Source organism: Mesitornis unicolor, unplaced genomic scaffold, assembly GCF_000695765.1.
Source record: "Mesitornis unicolor isolate BGI_N332 unplaced genomic scaffold, ASM69576v1 scaffold11672, whole genome shotgun sequence".
Classification (NCBI taxonomy): Eukaryota; Metazoa; Chordata; class Aves; order Mesitornithiformes; family Mesitornithidae; genus Mesitornis; species Mesitornis unicolor.
Window position 1 is genome coordinate 104,941 of NW_010168649.1, and position 6,000 is coordinate 110,940.

A 6,000-nucleotide genomic window follows, 5' to 3' on the forward strand; every position below is an offset into this window, starting at 1 on the left:
GAAGGAGGATGAAATAAGCCACAAAAGTGTACATACTGTACTAATTTCATTACATGCGATCGAAAAAGCTTTGCTGCCACAAAAATTACACTGTGCCACTATTTAAAATGCTGAAAGCAGAACATTTAAAAAATTAAGACTACTTTGCTATTTCTACTTCTATCTTGCAAAAAAGCCTCATGTGTGTATTTTCTCTGTTTTTCAGATGTTAACATGACTATTAAAGAGGAGAGACTACTGTTTGTTTGTGGGTTTTTTGTTGGTTTTGTTTTCTTAAACAACGCTGTAGTTATTAGAACCTTAACGCCAAATCCAGTTTTATGGAGTGTTCTGTAGAGTGTGCTAATGAATTATGCCAAGCCAGAAAACAGAAGTGTGCATAAAACTGAATGATGTTCTCACTGGCATATATAGACTTGCCAAGCATCTGCTCTTCCAAGCACTGTAATAAGGCCTGTTCTGAGCTTTAGGAACCGATGTTATTGTGTTGACCAGGGAAGTAAAACTTCCTTGCGTAGGAGGGACAGCGCAATGGTGGGTCACACTCTAGTGTGAGGAGAAAACATTTTTTACTATTGCTCTATTCTCGGGACTCATTATTAGTATGAGCTTAACAATCTGTTCCTAAAGCCAGCTCAGAGTGGAATAAAACTTCCAATCTAAAGCTGAAGAAAAATTACCAAATGTCTTACTGCGCTTACCTCATCACTGTTTTACCTCATTGATAGTACTGATAGCGCACAAATAATTTCCATCCTATATTGTTATATTCGCTCATTCAAAAAGTCATTCCTTCCTGATACTTACTTTTGGATTTCTCTACCATCTAGATTTCTATGGAAGACTATTCATGACTCTCTCCATTTGCCTTTAAATCCTCCCCTTCTAATTTTCCATCTTTTCTAACCATTTTACATCTCTTTATTCAGCATCCTCCCATTTGCCCTTGTTTTGCCCTGTTTTGAAATGTCTGTCCTTTGATTTCTACTGCCTCCTTCCGTTTCCAGTACTCCATCTGAAGAGTTCTGTGTGCATTTGGGCTGACCCACCATCTCAAGCAACTTTGCTCTTACTCTAATTCAAAGAGCAGCTTTAGGTACCAGGCACACTGTCCTCGTATTGCCACACTGTGTTGTAACAGAGTTGTAACTGTGGTGCTCTTCTTCATTCTCTTCATTTGAAATACAGGTTCTGGGAATGCTGACACAGCAGAGCTCTAGCACAGTGTAGTCACCCCTGTATTGAGAGCAGTGTTGTACAAATAACTAAGTTAGGAGTGCATCTGTGCTACCAGAAAACAGGCATAGCCAGTATTAGGAATTTAGCTGTCACAGCGCTCTCTGTCATTAGGGGAGCCTTGTTTTCTGCCAGTTCCTGCCTTGCTTGTGCAGCACTTCTGCAAGAGGGTCTGTTGAAGTCAAAGGTGCAGCTTTCCTCCTGTGCCAAAATCTACTCAGCTCAGAAGGAATGAGGTGGCTAGCTTGCCGTTTTCAAACGACAGTCGTTCTGACAAAAGCTTGTAGATCCTACAGGTTGTTCTTATTTACCAGAGTCAATTACGGCTCCTCAAGGGACCACAAAAAGTATGCAGAATTGGGCTTGATTCTGCCTTTTCCTTCAGCTGAAGTAGTCTCACTAGATAGCTTTTGAAGGCATCTTCTGCTGTTGGGTGGTGAATACTAAGTGAGAAGAAGACATCTTGAAAACATGCATTTATTCTTTCACGGGTGAGATTATAAACATGTTAAGAAAGACAACTATTAATTTAAAATCATAGAATAAAATTGGAGGCTGCCTGCAAGAACAAACAAAAAAAATCCTTCTAGCGTGATATTCTAAGTCACAAAGGGCCATTTGTGGATTTGCAGGTTATTCGGAAATAACCGTTTTATTACACTGACAAAAGAAGAAACCTCAAGGGCTTGCTCTTTACAGTAGTGTGATAGGAACCCAAAGTGTGCCTGTTGAAAAATGAACTAACAAACAATGGGAGCTTGGCAGCAACTTCACCATTTATAGAGAAACCGTCTATCTAGTACGATCTGTATAAAATAGACCTCGCTTAGGTTAGGGAAAGGTCACAAGTTACACAAAGTTTGGATAGTCTAAATCCGTTACTCAAAACTAACTCTCCTGTGTATAGTAAATATTATTTGAACCTGTATTATTAAGAACATGCCAGGATTCAAAAGATTAAATAAGGAAGATGTAATTATGAGCTAAATAATAAACAGAGCAGTTTTAGTTTCTCTTGTGTTTTTCACTTTCCTGCCATTGTTTCGTATATGGCTCTTATACAAAGAGCAGTTTAGGTCAGCTACTATAAATTATGGGTTTCGTACAATAGTAATCTGCCAAAACTATTTCAAAGCTGGATCAAAGAGCTTCAAAATACTTTTCGTAAACTTTTCCACATAATAGAAAGACATCATTTTGATGCCCTATTTTTATAAGGATTTCTTGATTTGGAGTTGCGTCTTGCAGTATTCGGCTCTTTGCAGTGATATTATGTTACTGGAACATGAGGTTTGCGTAATTTACAAATAAGCGTGAAATGGCAATATTAAAAAAAAATCTCTTCTTAAATATGTTACCTGGTGCATTTTTCGGGCTACATTTTTAAGGTTTTATCTAAGTGGAAAGATCTTTGTTTCTTTGTTGTTTTTTTAAGAAAACCAGCAAGATTTCAAGTAAAATTGTATCTGTCTGTCTTCCCTTTACAAACGTACAAATCATATTCACAATTAAAACAATCATTCACCATAATAATAATTCTGCTTAGTAGCTTTTAGCCTGCATCATGTCCCCCTGTAAGACGTGAGCCTGCCCTCACTCCTGGACAGGCTTTCACCTAATCTGAACAATTGCATGTCATCTGCACAGATCCATAGATGTGGCACTGCGATGTCAAAACAAAATGAAATGTCAATGCAAGTGTATGGAGACAAAGTAACAATATTGAAACCATGTCAGTGCACATCTACAGAGACCACGTTACTCTGTCAGTGTGATTTTAGGAAGATCACTTTGAAATGTTAAAATGAAATGGAACTAAGTCAATTAGGTAATAACAATTGAGGTTCAGGGATTAATTGAGGGCCTAAGGTGAAGCCAGTGACCATTAACCCCAGATAGTTATTAATTCTCCAAGAAATATCCTTGGCTAAGGTTATTCTCATTATTAGAGAGTTGAAGGGTTTTTTTCCCTTTTATTGTGTAAATACCTTTTGCTGCTGCCTCTAACAGTGATACCACAAAGTACAGCGTTGAAGGGCGATGTAAGACACATTAGTGCTAAGTTAAGTTTTTATAGAAAGTGAATCTACCTAATGCCAGGCAAACTTTTTTTTCAGTGTAAACATTTAACTGGTCGACTTTGGTGCCCAGCCGATTGTCTATAAACAGATAGGTTTACTATGATGGATTTACCTCTGAGGACTTGTCAAATGAAAATAATATGAGCATGGATAAGTATTAATTCACACAGCAACTACTGTTTGCATGGCCCAAGTATTCATCGTTAACATAAAGCAGACATGTAAAGCGGTCAAACAATCATACAAGAACTGTGTCAAACAATAATAATATTAAATAATTACTTTTTAAAATACCTAAATGTAAGGCTTAAAAAGCACCAAGTCAAGGTTACAAACATCATGCAAACTCAGGTTTCCAAATTACATGACTGTAGCATTAAGACAGAAATGTGCACTATATTATTCATTTAATACTATCAATGGGAGATTCTTGCCAGGATCAGTGTCTCTTCGGTCCAACATGCTGTGCAAACACATACGAAGTCTCACTGGGTCCCTGTCCTAAGGAGAGATGAGATGAGAGACTAGATCAGAGGAATGCAATTGTTTTACTTTTACTTGTATTCATATAAATAAAGATAATGTATTTATATATAAATATGTATAATGTATACACATTTTTTTAAATTAATAAATACCAGCTATCATTTCTCTTATAGAAGACCCCATTATTTGTTTGCTCAGTATAGGTGTGTTGGTAGAGGTGTTCAGGAAAGGGCAGTAACTCTACACTTATCCCTGTCATATAGGATGGTTTCCTATGTTCAAGTGTGGACAAAAGCATGGAGACATTTCTGTGAGTTGACAAGTGACAGTGACGTTGAGAGAGGATGACACAGGAGAGGGGATGAGCTGCAGCTGGAGGAGGCCAGGCCGGCCCTGCTGAGAGCTGGCAGGTTTTATAACTTGAACTGGACATTCTGAGGCTTCTGCCTCCAGCGTGAAGCTGCATGGATGTGGTCTCACCCCACAGAGTGCCTTGGGTGCCAAGCTCATTTCTGAAAGCACTTTGAAACTCCCAGTACAAAAGTACTGTAGAAATGCAAGCTTTATTACCAGAAAAAAATTTATATCACAAATGTAAACACTGGATTATTTTTTCCCTTTTCTTTTTTTCCTATTCCATAGCGAGCATTCACACCACATTCCATTTTGTATTCTGCCTCAGCATGATAGCTCCATAATGAGTGGGAAAACATAAAAATTAGTTTAATTAGTTTGTTCCCATACACATTTTAAGCAGCCTTATTTTAATGTGTTTGGCATTGCATTACATACAATTGATGAAATACATTTAGAACGAATAGTCTGACTACATATCATGGAAAAAAAAAATGTAGGCACAGTTGGGTCTCAAGACTTACAGTTTCATCCTTCCTCTGAGGCACGACTGTCTGTACAGATCAGCTTGACTGCCTGTCTAATCTAGTCTTAAAAAACTCCAGTGATGGAGATGCTTAGAAAGATTATGGGAATCCATTCTATTTCCCATCTTTATGTAGTTAGAAAGATTTTCTGATGTCTTACTTAAATCTTTTTTTGTTATAATAAGCCTGTTAGATCTCATCCAATTATAAATGAGTGTGGAGAATAAGTCTGATGGCTGCCTTCTTTTTCTAACCTTTTCCATACTTGAATACTGTTTTCTCAGCTAAACAACACAAACTCTTTCAACATTTTTGTGGAAAGTTTTGAACTTCATGATCATATTTGTTACTCTACACTGAGCTCTTCCAGGTTGTCTGTATTATTTTGTTTTAGTTTTAGAAAGATGGTATCTTATGTACAAGGCTAATACATTCCCTCAATGACAAGTTGGTGGCTTCTGTTTTGTCTGGAAGCCTTTATAATGCCCACATTCAGATTCATCCCAAATTCATCATTTTTTCATCCTGTTACTTCTCCTTCTTGCACATACTCCTTGCTAGTGCATCTTTAGAATTTTAACTTGCTGACTTCAAGTTACTTCTGTGATCTGTTAAGTTTAGTTTGAATTCTAATGTCACCCTTTGGAAATACTTGTGATTTCTTTCTAACTAGAAAAAGTTGAAACTTAAGTATCGTGTCCCAGATAAGATACCTGTTAGCTGGAAAAGTAACACTGAAAACTCTGTTTCAAGGAAAAAAATGTTGTCGCTTGTTGTAGCTAGCCTTCAGTGTGCAATTTGCAGTCTCTCCATTTCCATTTTACAAGCTGTCCTTCATTCTTCAGTTACTCAGACACAAGAGCTCAGGTATACAAAGTGGTCAGTTTGTAAGAGCTCTGTCGTGAAGGCTCAGAAAGCGGACTCAGTTGGATTTTTCTCATACTTCCTCATCTCCAGCTCAGATGTGCCAGGGGCTATGAGTCCGCTTCTGGTTTCTTTCTCATCCTACCCTACGTCACTGCATCACTAGGTTAGATCAGAGACAGTGATCTGCTGGCACCTGTGTTCAGCAGTATTACACTGATGGCTGAGCATTTTCCCTGTTATCTTTGGACAGGGACTTAAATCTCTCCTCCTCCCTTTCCATGTGTTTTCAGTCAAGGATTTTAAAAAAAAAATTGTGTTCTTAGAGGCAAAGTAACCAGCATGTTTACAGCAGTGACACCTTAAAACTCTAATGTACACAAGCTGTGTTTTTCAAATATGTTAGCCAGTCAAAGGCCTTCCCGTGCTTCCCACTGATCTACTAACAATGT